This window comes from Rhipicephalus sanguineus, chromosome 9 (assembly GCF_013339695.2).
Source record: "Rhipicephalus sanguineus isolate Rsan-2018 chromosome 9, BIME_Rsan_1.4, whole genome shotgun sequence".
NCBI lineage: Eukaryota > Metazoa > Arthropoda > Arachnida > Ixodida > Ixodidae > Rhipicephalus > Rhipicephalus sanguineus.
This window is the reverse complement of record NC_051184.2, coordinates 77009761-77026051: the sequence shown is the minus strand read 5'-3', so window position 1 is coordinate 77026051 and position 16291 is coordinate 77009761. Positions and strand designations below refer to the sequence as shown.

Here is a 16291-nt window from a genome sequence, read left to right as displayed (position 1 = left end):
AAATTTCAGATGTTCCTATATATATCGACGTCTACGAGGCAGATTTGGAACTCCGGACTTGAAGGGAGCACATCCTTGTCCGCCACATCAGTTGGGCTTCCACAGAAGTTGAAAGAGGACGAGAGGCTGAGGAAATGACATCTTTGCCTACCACATGTAACGTGTTGTCAGCAACACTTTGTTTGCACCAAATGATGTACATAAATACAATTTGGCCTCTACATTGCCTCATTCTTGATAAGACAACTACGAAACACCACCCTGTGCCAGCGCTTCATTAACCTAGCAAAAAGAAACACTTTCATGTTGCTATCTCATAAGAACATACTTGGGGATTCTCTGCAAGTTTTGCTGTAATTTCACTTCGAAGTATTCGAAAAATGTTTGAGAAATATTCGAAAATTATTCGATTTGATTCGCACTCAACCTTTATTATTCGAATTCGCTTCGCACCCAAAATTTTGCTATTCGCACAGCTCTAGTAATAATCCTTCCCTCTCCGCCCCCATCTCCCGAACCTTTCTGCACCTTACGTGGTGTGGCACTGCATCCGGGATCGGCCAACCTTTGACTAAGCATCGATGTGATGCATTGACGTCGTCATGTGACGTCATTGCGCCGTCATTAATGATTTCACGTAATTTTGAGCTCATGTGACCTTTAGTACGCCGACGGCGTACATTCCTTCACTAAGTATCATGCGAATTTCGCGAAGTTTTACTACTCAGCTTTCTTTTTTACCATTCGTAAAGTCTCGCGAAGTATCATGAGGTCTCGCGTAATCTCGCAAAGATTAGTTGGGCCTAAACTCATGAGACGTCTAAGGTTTTTGCCTCAATAAAAACTGCAAACAGAACCCTCCATATTATTTCCTTGGTGCCACGATCTGTCTTTTTTACACCGTTGTGTCTAGCATAAATAGGCCTTTCGATCGAATCCCCATCTTCTGCTCACCGCAAGAAACAAAAAAGATGTTTTCAATTTTCCAGTTTCTACTGTTATTTACTCGACAGAAGCCTTCGTCGACTAATAGCGGAGACTTCAAAGGGAGACGGTCGATGTCACCGACCGCCGCCTGCCGCTGACAAGGACGCGGCTCTGAGACGCCTAGATTAAGTTTTTTTCCCCCCCCCCCTCGATCCAAGCCAATCCGCTGGAAGCCGACGCGCTGTCGCGTTTGCGACATCCGCGTACAAGGTCGACGTGGCAAGCTTATTTGGATCGTGACGGCTCGAAACAACAACGAACGGCCTATGAATAAGCCGCGCGGCTCTTTCTTTTATTGGCGGTCCGCCCCGTAAACCTCCGCGTTTCCCAGACAAATATCGACTACACCCTGAATACAGAAACGCACTAAACGCTTAACGGGTTACCATTGGAAACCAATCAAGTATTCTCGAGCCAATTTGTCTGAGAAGGAGTAATCCGGCGCCGTGTTTTAGAGCCAACCTCAATACCTCTACCCCCAACGGTTTCGTCTCCGTGGGAGAAAAAAAGAAAAAAAAGAAAGAAAAAGGAAGATACACGCGTGGGCAACAAACGCGCGGGAATGAAAACGGCATCGTGCTCGGACGCTCTGTTTCAAGGGTACACATTCTAAATTTAATAGACGTTCTCGACTCCGCTCCTCGTATGCGTTCAGCGTAAGCGACGAAGGTATGCAATGCTATCAATCGTTTCAAGGGCGCAGATTCTAAATTTAATAGACGCTCTTCTGCAGAGTCCACTCTACAAGTTCAATAACATTCGCTTCAACCCACAGACTTTCGCACGTCTCCCGGACGAAGGAGAGGTAGACGAAGACGAGGTCGAGGGCTGATTGACGTCGACGACTTGTATACGACCCAAAGCAAGGCTTCATGACTATGAACGCGTCGAGTCAGACGGTTGTGCACGATGAGACATGCATAGCGGGTCTGCAAAATCAGACGCGCTTCTCGGCCATCGCTCCCGGTGAAGGTCAGACGCCGATCTCACTCGTGTACGATTCTCATGCCGAAGCCCGTTCAAGCGACATCGCAATGGGTAATCGTTCTGGGTGTCGATGTCGAACCACCTCCACAGCGTGGATTCGAGCCATAATATTTTGTGCGGTTGGGAGAGGGGGAGGGAAGGAACCATCTCTGTCTGCATTTGGTAAGGCGTGTGGAGGGCGCCATAAGATACACTACTGAAAAATAAAGCAGGTAAATTTTTCATGATGTGATTTTTCCATATAACTATCTGGCTATGCTGTTTTGTATGCAGAAATAGCTCGGAATTCAATATTTCTAGAAATAAATGTGCTATTTATTTATTTATTTATTTATTTATTTATTTATTTATTTATTTATTTATTTATTTATTCGCTTATATACCTAGTTATTTACAATACTGCCAATCACGTTACGAGACCTTAGCAGTGACAAAAAATCTTTGATGTTGACATGTACTGTACAGCAGCTACAAAAAAATCTAAAGCATGAAAAACCGTTATAATAAACAACAGTTACGATGACATGTTCAACCGAAGCAAATGCAACTAAAAAGAGAAAAAAAAAACTTATGTAAGCATGTATAGTAGTTTGTCAATATGCTAGTAGAACAATCAGATTTAATGCATACGTTAACTAACGGGGCAAGTCACAAAAATACTAGAGTTCATGTTATAATAGAGTATGTGTATTAGAATACCACTATAAGATTTATGTGTGGATCGGCACATAAATCTATCCGTTACTAATGTACACCGTTTGTAGTTCTTATCACATCGGCTAATGCTGGCTAATGCAATCATAACAGAGTCAAGCAACACCCTTTATGACCAGAATTTTAAGTGCGTTATGTCGTTATCTCGATCACTTACTAAAAGCTAGATGTTATTTTGATTTGACTACTTTGATCACCTTATATATGCATTCGTTTACAGTCATCTTAACTATTGCATTGCTTCATGGGGTCAAACTTATAACTGTCATCTATCTTCACTCCAACATGTACAAAATCAAGCCATTCGCATTCTCACCTGGAGCAGCCGACGCTCCAATGTTACTAATTTGTACCATGAACTAAACCTACCTAATATTGACAACCTGAACAAATTTAATGTATACATGTTTGCTTATCGAGTAGTTAAGGACCACAGCCTTCTAAAATTTATTCTCACCCAAAACCTTTCTAATTCGAACATTACCCGTTTTTCCTCAAATAACAACTTTTTACTTCCTAAGGTACGAACTAACTATGGTTCTCAAAGACTAGCTTTTGTTCTAATCAAGCTTTGGAATTCTTTGCCGTATAATATTAAGTGTGCTTTTTCCGTTTCGTCATTCAAACATCAGCTTCGCAAATTCATATTTAATCAATAGCACCATTTACTGAATGTTCTTCAAACAACTTCAATTCTGTCGTTATAATTGTGTTTGCTTCTTATTATGTTACAGTTCGCTAAGCTTATACTTTTATGTTTTACATTATACTCCTGTTTTTTAGTTTAGTGTTTGCTTTTTCATTATGTTACAGTTTCCTATCCGTTTGTTTTACATTATATTCCTGTTCGCATTGCCGTTTTGATACTTAATACTATGTATGTTCTACCATTTTCATTTCTGCTGTTAAGTAGTAGTGTTATTTTTTTTTTCTACCATTATAATAAGGTCCCCCTACAGTGTTTACACTATGGGACCTTTTTCTGTACTAAAATCTTTATATTCTGTATATGTACTAAATATTGAATAAACTTCAAACTTCAAACTTCAATTGCAGTGAACAGTTTTCAAGCGAAGCTGCTTATAACCCACAGACTTTGGTGGCGTCTTTTGCGAAAAACACCCGGCGCCGGTGAGCCTACCGAAGTGCGGCTCCCTATCGAGTGCAAAAAATATGAATCCACAGCGAAAAGTATTACGAGCAAGTCTGCTACTTTTAGATAGAAGGACTTTCACATTGAACAAAATACTAGGTCCATGGCCAACGGCAAGTCTTCAGAAAAGAGCGCTTGTTGCCTTTAAGAAGTTTCTTGAAGAATCGAATATTTTATGGAAATATTGACCTACTGCACACGATGTCCACTTCCCCTTCATACTGAAGGAATTGTGTTATGTTTGTGATAGTGCGTTTGATTTTACGTGTCATCATTTGTGTCAGTGTGTTTTACTGTGTATGTCAAGCAATACAGAATATTTGAGTTTGAACGTATACATGTGAACTGACTTTTCCTATTTGAACTTGTCATACAACACGTGTGTACGTATGAACCTATTAGACGTATATGAATCTGCCATGTGATGTTCGGCTGTGCGTATTTTCCTATGTGTTCTACTGTATTGCGTTTTGTGCCCTTATTTTTTTTGTTACTACATATTTTGTCTTCTAAGCGAGAAGGAGTAGCCGGTGCCACTACAATGGCACCAACCTCTCCTATTTCATCATTTCAATAAAAAAATAAAGGTGTGCCGGTCACCAGCCCATTTGTACGCGCAGCCTTTGAATAATTGATGATCTCTCGATCGCGGGCTTCTTGGCGATCGACAGTTTCTGATATGGCAATCTGATCTTTTAATCGAGGTGGTCGGTCATTTCACGCTGCTGCTTTTCATTGTTGCCTGGATATGAACGCATGACCGTCGTTGTTGCGTGTAGCAACTGAAGTGTCGCGCTGCTAAGCACGTGCACTCTAAGAAGAAAAGCTGTCGTTTGACTCTCTTTTTGTACACGTAAGAGTCACATTTGTAGCACTCCCCTTAGAGACGCAAATTGACGCTCTTTAGGAGAGTCGTGCATTGACTCTCTTTTCGAAAGTCGTGCGTTCCACGACTCTCCTAAAGAGGGTCAATTTGCCTCTCTAAGGCAAGTGCTACAAATGTGACTCTCACATGTATAAAAAAGAGAGTCACAGTTCTTAGAGTGCGGATGAAGGTCCGATTCCCGGCATGGAGATAAGAAACAGTTAGGAGGGAGCATTGCGCGAATGCGACAGAAAGAAAGAAGGAAAATAGATAATAAATAAATAAATAAATAAATAAATAAATAAATAAATAAATAAATAAATAAATAAATCAGGCACGCACACGCTGAGCGTCTCTTGCTCCCATTTTCCCAATAACACAACGGCTCCCGAATATTGTTTTTCTCGCTTGTATTCGTAGTTGTGTGCCGTAACTCAGCGATGTGTTTTCGTAGCCGTTGATTTTCGTATGTAAGCTAGAGATAGCGTTCTTCTTGTTTACGCGATGCTCTGTTCGGTCCCACTTCCTATATCCCATAATCCTTTGCTCACCCGAAAAGCCCGTTTGGCGCCTTTTATTGGCCCTTGCGAAGAAAACCCTTCTGTCAACGCACACGATAAAGCATAAAAGACTGGCGTATTGACACGAAGCGCGCTATTCCGATGCACTCTCACTGCATTGGATTGAATGGTGCGGCAGCTTAAACCCAGAGCCAGGACGAAGTCAACGCGGCTGAAGCGAACGCTTCCCTCGACCCTTCCGCTCTCGCCGCTGCGTCAATTTTCGCGTTGGAGTCGTTGCCTTGAAGGTTTCGAAATGCGTTTCACGGCAACTCGCTTTTTGATCCTTAAGTAAACAGGTTTTACTCCGAGCCTCCTTCGTCGGATGAAAAACAAGCGCGCTCTTACGTGTTTCTTGGATATCTTTCTTCACTCAAGCCAAGGTTCTGTTTGTCCGCAGGGATTTTCGTTGCGAAAATGGCGCATTTTGTGCTGACCAGCTAAGCCTTTCTTCGAGAAGAAGAAGAAGAAACAGTGAGTGAGTTTTTGGTTTCTTTTTATTGTCTCGTCCGTTGTTTTTACTCTCTCCTGGAGCTTCTGCTAATCTTCTAAGAGCTTTTACGTACGAAGTGAGAAGCAACTTTTAAGCACCCTTCGTCACCTATCTTTTTGTTTCTTTTCAAGTAGAAAGCCGCTCTTTAGTCTTACAGTACACCGAAGGACCAATCATACGAACCATCTCCGAGAGGTGTTTCTCTAGCGCCACCCTAAAGCACTTCAGGTGATGGCGCTGAAAATGAGCGACGAAAAACTCATTCGAAAGGAACGTACGACGTAACTGTAGTAGGTGGAATAAAATTCAATATGTAATTATCTTAACGAAATGGGAGTTGACCAAGGCATCGCATTCTTTGTTGAACACAACCTAACGAAGACAACAGACAGTCAAACCAAGTAAAGTATAGGAGACATTATTTGTAATCTTTGACTGTTGTGTAGTAATTAGGATATAAATGCAAGAAAATTAAACTTGACAAAAAGACAACTTGCCGCCGATAGGGACCAAACCTAGAACCCAGCTTTCATTGCACTGCTCTCTATCAAAGGCTATGGTCAGTGGACGCTTTCAAGCCCATTCTAGGGGCTTTTTGTCCACTGCCCACAACATCACTGTACCGTTGTAACTTGATGCTGAACATAAACTGAAACTGAAACCGTCGGACAACGGGTCGAATGCTCTGCCAATTGAGCTACAGAGGCGGTTGTCCTCTCGTCCATTTTATTGGGTATTTTCTGCGCATGCAAAGCTGGGAGTGTTAGCCAGCGCTGGTCGTAGCCATCACGGCGTGGATGGGAAGACGACCACCGCTGCACAAATACATAAACGGAATTACCAAGTCAGTGTGCTACACACCTTCGCTGACCGTCCATCCTGCCCAGAGTGGAATAGCTCACGAATTTTAAGTCTGGAGCCCTTTAGAGGCCCCGGGCTGTCGTCTCACGGCGTCGCTTGGCGTCACGCTCAAAGTACCAAAGTGGTTCAAAGCAGGGCGCTACGGGTCAAGTCAATACCAAAATAAGTCCAGAGAGGGCGCCACTGCATCACCGATGAAGCTTTCTTTAATATGGTGGTATGCTGGGCCAGTTGGTGCAACTTTTTATAAATTGTATGTGCGGACAAACAGCAGGACCAGAAGGAAATAAGTTGGCAGGACAGAAGCTCATGTGAGAATATAGCGTCTGTCCTGTCAACTTCTTTCTTTCTGCCCTTGCTCTTCGTCCGCTCATACAATTTACGAGAGTTCTCTTTTCCCGCCACGGACGCCGCGCAGACTACACGCTTGGAACGCCAGCGCTTGCTTTCTTGCGACGAACGCCAGCGTCGCCGAAGGGCTAATTCGTCTGTCCGAGACAGTGAAGCGATAGCGAAACGCCAGCGGCGGAAGTTAGAAGCAGATATACGAAATAGAGGAGCGGAGGCGAAACAACAGTGAACGCGAGGTAACCCTCAACTTTTTAAGACTCAGACGCAAGCCGAGCGCCAACATAGATAGCCGAACCCGAAGCTTCGACTCAGACAAACACAAGCCTAGCGTCAACAGAGGCGGGTGAATCCTCAGCTCTGCTCCGCAGCTTCTACAGTTTTCACGGTGTGGAACTGGCGCGATTTTCTTCGCCCATTCTGCTAACCATTAAAAGGACACTAAAAAAAAAACGATTTTTTCTCGTATCCGTGAATTACTCTTTCACAATACCGAAATCACCAGGCTTGCCGTAAGAAGACGACCGGTTAGCGAGAAAACGCGCGAAAAGAAAATGCGGGTGGCGACGCCACCTTGAAGCTCCCGCACCAATCGCCGTGAGGTCATAAATTTTTACAGCGTCTACTAAAGACTACGTAGTTCCTGATCGGTAAATATGAAGCACATTGTCCTCTGAGGGGGCCATAGACTTAACATACGATGTTTCAGAAAAGTTCGTTGAGCCAGTGTGGCCGAAGTGCGATTAAAACATTTTGAAATCCGTGACGTCAAGTGTGGAGGTTTCGGCGTGAATTTAAATATAAAACTTTAGCCTTAATTTTCTCTTCTATTAATGAGCCTGCGACGGGGAAATAATTGACTATAGAGCTTTCCGAGTATAATTTATCAGTCTAAACTGACTAATTATTTCGCCTTCGTGTCTTAAAGGAGTAGTGAAACGAATTTTAAATAGGTTCGAATTGTTGCGCTAAATAAAAACACTGGTGTCGAGAGCCCTAAATTGTGGTGCCTGGGAATGCATCGAATAGATTTGTCATACCACTAACTTAAAATAAAAGCACTTTCGGTTTCGATATCGAGGGGGCGGCTTCTCAGTGACGTGTCATTGCAGTGTGACGTCACGGGGAGACAGCAACTCGCGACGTACTAGCGGCAGATCTGTCATCTGCTCTTGGTGCACGTAAACAACGATTAGCGAATTGTCGTCCAGCGACCCCGACAGTGATTTCTGCAATTTAGGCTGCACGCAGGACGCGGAATTCGCAAACTCAGTGGAACTGTGTTGACTCGTCGGAATAGTGTTCATTGCGGTGGGGACGGCTTGCAGATGCTTAGCGACGAAATCTTAAAAATCAAAGTAAAATACTTTATACGTGTCGTCTGACACCGGTGTGTGGAGAGCGTTGACGCTGCATACCAAGGAAACGTAAAACGTCCCTTTTGCGATGTCTCAAAATCGTGTCAGTACTCCTTTAAGTTGCGGCTTTTGTGTTTGTACCGGCAGATGGCGATGGTTGTGCATTTATCCTTTTTACACTGACAGCCGAAACCCGACTTTCGCGATGAACGCACTACAACCATCTTCTATACTCATGAATCTCTAAGTTTTCCTGTCGCGATCTGGCTCCCTTAAGACGAAATGACGCGTGAAGCATCGAAAGAAAACTTGTCCACGAAATCAGCGACGCGTCCGATAACGAGATCCACCTTGACAGCGGCCGATATCAATGTGGCCCCGTTGGTTGGGACATCCTGCTACTTTTACCGGGTCCGTAACTAAGTTGCTCGTAGCTCCACTGCAGCCGGAAAGGTCGATAAGAGCCCGGCTTGTCAGGTCCAACCAACGCCGCGGGAGTAGGGCCCTGAGCAGATGTCGCATATAAAGATTGGAGGAGACCCTAATTCCCGACTAAGGTGTCTGGTAGTGCACGGCGCTCGCACGTCGGCGTTTGCGTGCCCTGGTGTATATTCCTTGGGTTAACATTAATTCGAACTAACAGGCAAGAAAGCCAAGGAAAGTATAGGGGATGTTGCTCGTAGTAATTAGGATGTAAATGCGAAGAAAGTAAAGTGGAGGAAAAGATAACTTGCCGACGGCAGGGACCGAACCTGCAACCTTCGGATTACGCGCCCGATGCTGTTACCAGTTGAGCTACGGCGGCGGTCATCCTCCCGTACACTTTATGGGGCATCGCATCAAGGGAAATGAGAAGTCACCTCGATGAAAGGACAGATTGCCATATCAGAAACGGCTGATCGCCGACAAGGCCAGGATCGAGAGAGAATCAATCATTGGAAAATGGCGCGTACAAAATACCCATGTGACCGGCGTACTTCGAGGGCCGCATTTTTGTAATCTCGAATTTCTGTACACTCGCCGGTGCCACTATTTTCGCGAAATATGCCGCCGCTGCTACCGGTATCTGTAACTCTTAAGAATTTCATTAAAAAAAAAGAAAGGCTGCCCGTTAACATGCTTGAAGACTCGTGAGCCGAGTGGTGGGTGTCGCCCATGACCCGGGGGACCTTGGTTGGCCTCTACCGTCATGGCGGCAGCGCATCGCAAAATACGGGACAGCGAGACACACTGGAGAGAACATCGTTGTGTCCTCAGTGTTTCACTGACCCGAATTCTGCGCTGTTCTGCTACAATGTTCGTGAGCCAACTGGCCCACCTAAGAACCCATTGTGCTCTAACGGGATATGACGACATCGCCCAACACCATCGTCTATCAAGATCAGACAAGATCCCGTCCCCGCGTCGTAAGCTGACCAAGCGCTGACAAGTCTCCTGTCGCCGACTGCGAACACACTCATCCCCGAATACAGACATACGCGCACACATATTTCCCGAACGATTGGCTCGCATTTACATCTCCTTTACGGGTCGCTAGGCACCATAGCTCGCGTCATCTGGGACTACGAGGAAGACCTCTCTCTCCCAGAACCACACTGGCTACTCTGTAGCTTGAAGCATGGGAAGATATTCTTCAGGGAACCAGCCTGGAAACCACAGTCCGAGCCACCGCATATATAAGCTGAAGACATGGCTGTCACGCATCGCCTCATGGCGAGCCCTCACGAAAAGAATAACCTGGCAGCAAAAGTCACAAGGTCCCGTGTGTATTTGCCTCAGACGACTCGAAGGCGAGAGCCATCTTCTTTTTTCTTCTGAGTCGATCGTATTATCCCGCCCGAAAGCTTTGCGCGCCCAATGAGGTTTCGCACTCCCTTTGGGATAGGAGAAATTGGAAGCTTTCTGCACGTCACGTTGTTTTACAGTGCTTCCAGGAGCTGCCCACCTTTGACCAAGCGAAGACGTCGTGCGATCGCGTCATCACGTGAAGTCGCCACGTCGCCACAAATTTTGGCGACCGGTGACGTCATGATGACGTCATATGAGACGTCACCACGTGATGGCGGTTTTTTGCGTCACTCAAGTTGCCGCTTGCGCTGCGGAACGCTGACGGTCACTTTTCTTTTCGCGTTTGATGCGGCGTCTAAGGTTTTCGCCTTTATAAAAGTGCTTGCTCCTCCCCCTGGCGTGTAAAACTGGGAATTACCGGGCAGGTGTTTGCGAAGCAAAGGTCTTGGAAGTTCAGGCTTTCCTGTTTTGACTGTGTCATGGAGGATCACGGTTCAGCGTAGCATGAGTTACTACTGGCTAAAATAGAAAGCACGTGCAAAACAGGGCTCACCAGAGCTGGAGGCGGTTAAACGACATTCTTCAGGACGCAAAGGAGTATATCAGTGAGATTAAAAAGGCTACTGCCTAAATAGATTTCATCGGCGGTTCCAGATCCGTGGTGTTACATTACAGCAACAACGACTCGGCAGTACACGAAAAAAGAAAAGAGAGAGAAAGAGACATAGTTCGTGCATTTTGAAAGCACAGAATGCACTGTAATGAACTTCGACAAACTTTCTCATAAGGTACTCACGCGCGTAATATATGATATGGGTGGGATCTCTTATGAACGCGAATATCGCATTTACGATAGCTCCAGGTCTGACAAAAAAATTGAGTAAGCGAATACAGTACGAGCGGGTTCAGCATATCTTCGTCATATCTGATATTGTTGCGGGACAGTGAGCAACACGAACTTGAAGGACAACAAAGGCGGCAGTTACTTTCTCTGGCACCGTAACATATTTTTTATCGTAAAACGAGAGTGTGCGTATTCGATGGAAAATGTTTTTCGCATGTAGATAAATTAACGTTACAGAATCCGTACAATTCAGCCGTGCTGAAATTTCCCGTTCTGACGTCTCTTTATCTGCCGCTGTCAGAGAGACATCTTTATGTTTTTTTTCCTCCTCGGGGGATTCAACATCAACGTCACTGTGACTACAGGGGCAATCGAACGGATGAAATAGATGCCCGTACACTTAGGCTCAGAGGTTTCCGAAAGTCCGCATGCACGAACATCGGTCTTGGGAGGGCGGGGTGCAATACCCTGTTGAAGCGCGGCTTTGTTGCATCGCAGCAACATGGCATCGAGACACGTTGCATCGCGGTGTGGCTTTGGGGGAGGGGTGGTGGAGGGTCAAGTGACCGTTTTGCACCGCCCTGCCGACACCCATGATATCACTATAACAATGAAACGGTGCATATTGGTGGTATTTCGGGTCCTACGAATAAAGTCATCACGTACACCCGACAGCAAAAGTTTGCGGGACGCGGCATGTTCGAGAAAGATATATATCCTCGCTCCGTCTGGGCGCACAACCTCCAAATAAGTGTTCCATCCTGCAGTCGGCGTTGCAAACTATACAGTAAGACGTACTGGCGGGCTAGTTGTTACATAGATGTTAGACGTTATTAAACTGCGCGAACAGAGGAGGACGCAAGAAACACACAGAACACCACGAGCGCAGGCTGCCAACTGTTTATTTCTGGTAAGCAAGAAAACAAATATTTCACTTGGGAACCTGGACACGTGACCAATCTGTCACTTTCGCATGCGCCAACAAACATAAGAACGCGGCTGAGTGAGAGTGCCATCCAAGATGGCGGGCAAACGAACACTGCTAATCGTGGAACCAAAGTGACTACTGCTTAGCGCATGTGTGGAAACCGAAAAAGCCTGATGTCACTTAGCATATAACCGGAGAAAAGGAAAAAAGGACGTAACATCGCTTGAAGAAAATATATAAAGATCAACCGATCAACAACTGTAAAGACGAAGATGTCATTAAACCACATGAAATCTAAAAATATGGCAACGATGAAAAAGCAACAAATAACAGAAGTAGAGCTGAAGGCGACGGAAATAAAAGTGACTAAGTAAACAGTCAAACTCCCCGTGAAAGACTGACGGGGTCCGCAGTTTTTGCATAAAAACCGACAAACAGAACAACAAACAAAAGACCAAAAAAAAAAAGAAAATGTTTTTACAGGCTAGTACACTCCAGGAAAGCAACGTCATCTGGCAATAACGAAAGAGACGGCGTGCAAATACAACTGTCACCAGATTTTTTAAAATATATATATGCAAGCCTTCGACAGTATCCCTTTCGGTATGGTCCCTCGACTTGAACTAGAACTATGTGCTTCCAATAATTGGTCTACAGGATGTGTTTCTTCCGTCCTCATCTTTCCCTCTGCATCGGTTGCAATGTTGAGCCGAAGTAGCTTCTGCGTTGTTCATTACACGCCACTGCTGTTCCCACACCCATAGGCGTGCGCACAGGGGGGCGGCCGCCCCCCCTAATCACCTAAGAGGGGGGGGGGCGCAAAATCTACCCCGTACATTGACCCTTCTAGTCACCTAAGAAGGGGGGGGGCGCAAAATCTGTCCCATACATTGACTTAGTAGGGTGGGGGGGGGGGGGCGCTGCGACGAACCTTTGCCCCCCCTAATGGGGAACCCTGCGCACGCCTATGCCCACACCCTTTCGTTGAAACACCTTCCCGTCCGTCCAATGTACAAGCTGTCACACGTAAGAGGAATTGAATACACCACCCCACAAACAAACTTTGTGTAATTTGTTTGGTGCTTTGTTGAGCACTGGGGAGCATTCTTGCTGTTTTCTGTTACCATAAGACACACTCTACTGAGTGTACAGGGAGACGAGAAGATGTCTTTGGCCACGTACCGGCTTCCCACATTTTATACGTTGCGCAAAACTCGATGAATATGAGGCATAACCTGAAGTGTATCGTTCTGAAAATTCTCTTTTTGTGGCTTCTTACCTTTCAATTTTCGTAAGGGACTTTTGCAAGCTCCTGTAATTAAACTGTGAGGGCAGCCAGCCAAAAGGAAGCGCCCAACTTGCTGTTTGAAGTTCATTTTTACTTTATGCTCGCAGGATTCATCAAGCGTGGACTTACTTGCAGGATAGGGTTACGTTGACCCTCTTAACAAGTTTTCAGTGCGCACTTTCAAACGGAATGGGGGGAGGGGGGCTGTTTTTTTTTTTGCCCTCGAGTTGTGATGCCAACAAATCTGTCTGTCGTGAAAATGGAGTATGAGGTCCAAGAACTGAAGGCAATGATCCCTATCAAATTAGTAGGTTAAAGTGAGCGCTCCCGAAAATGATTGAAACAGCCTTAGTACGCGATCCACTACATCAGCAAGCTTGTCCTGTGTGAACACGTGTAGTATAAACAGATAATCGTTAGATAACGGCAAATTTTCACGACATGTCGAACAGAGACTAGCTGTTCAATCCGCTGATCAAACACCGACAGATATATATCGCAAAGCACAGGTGCAAGAGATGAACTTATGCAGATGCTGGCCTTCTGCAGGCCGGAATCGGCTATTGAGTTTAATGAAAAACAGTATGTGGACGAATGTTGCCGAAAAGTCGGGACACCCTCCAAGAGAGAGCAACGCCCTCGTTCTTTGCATTTTCAGGGGCTGTTTAGGGGGCCCTTTAGGTGTCACGAACAGTCGAAGTCTATTATTAGGCGAGTTTGAGACTTAAAAAAAAAAAAAACAGTTTGAATAGAAACAGCACAGCGCCGCGTGCTTCGTGGTTGCAACACTTCGAAGATATTCTAACAGAAGTGAACTGTGTTCAGCATTTACAGTCGACAATTAAGTCGGCAAGTTTTACGTGGTATCGGTGTTATAGGTAGGCTGGTGTGACGAACATAACACTGCTAATGAGATCTTTTATTGTCGGACGCGAATTACCATTACGCGTTTAGGAGCTCTTTGGTTTGGGCAAGTTGGTGCAACATCTGCAAAGTTAAATAGCACGAAAGACAAGAAAACACGCTCACACAGGACCAGTGCTGTACATGCGTGTTTTCTTCTATCTTCGTCTTTCGTGCTGTAGGCTTTGCAGATACCATCACACGCTTTTGAGCGTCTTCAAATGGCATGAATTCACACAAGTTCACATTTTCCTACAAGTTACTCGCGGTTGACGGCCTCAAATAACTTCTTATTGCAGTTTTTTAAAGCTTAGAATAACAGAGAGCTGAGTTGGTAGGTAGTCGTGTTAAAATGCTGGGCGTGCAAACACGGACACAAGAGAGAAGTCAAGACAACACAAACGCCGTGTTTGTGTTGTCTTGGCGTCTCTCTCGTGTCCGTGTTGGCACGCCCAGTCATTTAACATCGATTTTTGAGTTGTCGACAATATCACACAGACCACCTCATCATTCGGCTCAGCCTGGTAGCATCGTGCGGGTCTCAGAAAAACAGCGAAGACACTAGCTTCTGGAACAAGGGTCTTCGACTACCATCTGTAAACTCCGTGCCCATGGTGTCACGAGCTGCCTTGGCGACGGGTCGTCTTCATTTTCAGAAGCCACGTTTGTCCCTTCCAAGCATATCTCGAAACACGATCACGCACGTAACACGACCCATCACTCGTCAGCCGCGTCTTATTCGAGCCACGCGTCGTGAACCCGCGCGTCATTTCTTTTCAGGGCGCCGTTCGAAATACAAGCGCCGTGTCCTTGAACTTGAAAAAACGCGTCGCGCGCTTCGCGAGAGCCGCGCTCAATATGTCGGCGCTCGCGAATTCGGAGCTCGTCGGAGTTGGCGCCGAAAGAGAGAAAGACACGCCAAGGCGTACGTCGATGTCGGTCTGTCTCTTCGGCACGACAAACGGCTCGAACGACAACTCTAACCTGGCCCCCTACTCTTCCATCCCTTTCGATTCCTATCGAGTCGCTCCCAGTTGGCCTCATGCGAGCGTAGGATAGAAGAAAAAGAATGGTTCAGCAACTCACCGGAGGAGTGGGCTCAGGCGTTCCTTCTCAGTGACAGCCCGTGGGGGCGCGCGAAAAAAGGGTTGTCGGCGAAAGAGACAGTACCCGTCAAGGCGGTTGCACCTGTCCGCCGTGGTGGTGGTGGTGGCGGACGACCATTTTCCTCGGCTTCGTAAGGCAAGCGCACAAGGCGACAAGACAAAAGGGTTAAGGTCGTTTTCTGCGTGATGTCCCCCTCCCCGATGTTCACAACTCGTCGTTGCTTTGTTCACCAGCTGTCCTCGCTGTTCAGCACCGGGACTCTGCACGCTTTGCAGCAGATCACCACCCGCTCGGCGTATAGTGGACTCGAGGGCGAGGTGGTGCCGCGCTGTTCCTACAGCTGTTAGGCCGACGACGTCGTCATCGACGCCCGCAGCGCTGACGTTGTTGTCGTCTCGGTCGTCCTCGTCGTCTTCAGTAGCGTCGTCCGAGCAGGCATCCGTTGTTTACCGCCGTCGACAACGTCGACGAAGCGTTCCCGCCGAGTGGCAGAAACCGCGGGAGCGAAAGGCGGAGCAAGGGAAGATGTTCGCCCGCCTTTCCCTTCTCCGGGAGCGCTCTAGCGGCCGGAACACGTTGCCGTCGGCTGCGGCACGAGCCAAGTGTCGGTTGGGTGTTCCAGCGCCGCGCGTTCGACCTTCCTGGCGCGCTCCACAGATGGCGCAGTCGCACGAACACTACGCAGCAAGAAAAAACGCGCGCTCCACTCCTAAGAGTGAATGAAAGGCGAGGAGGCGTATTTCCTTTCTCCACCTTCGCTGCTCACGTCGTATCTCCTTCCGCCCGCCGCTCCCTCGGCTTTTCCCTATTTTACGGAAAGAAAGGCGTAGCAGAGGCAGGTCGGTGACGTCACGAGCTCCGTTGCCGGGGCAACCGAGTAGTGCGCAGCGTAGTGGTAAATGGCGCAGGGAGAGCGGCGGCGCCGCGGATGCCAGCCTGGGGCTCGTCTCCCGCCGCCCCAGTCCCGTCGCTGTGTAGCAGCGTCGCTGTTGGCCGCCGCCTCTGGCTCGCTGGCGCGCGTTCTGTATCGACCGGCGCTGGGCAACGAAGTACAGCAAACGGAGAGTCGCGGGGAAACACAAGAAGTGCCGCGGCAGCGGCGCGTAA

At 46.7% G+C, this 16291-nt stretch overlaps 1 protein-coding gene across 1 annotated transcript in view; it reads right to left on the bottom strand.

The window, feature by feature from the left end:
- LOC119405340 (GTP-binding protein Di-Ras2) overlaps positions 1-15806 on the bottom strand; it is a 172756-nt gene extending 156950 nt beyond the window's left edge. The window contains exon 1 of the mRNA XM_037672175.2: positions 15164-15806. The gene's annotated coding sequence lies outside the window, so the exon portion shown is untranslated. The remainder of the gene's footprint in view (positions 1-15163) is intronic.
- Positions 15807-16291: the final 485 nt, after the last annotated feature.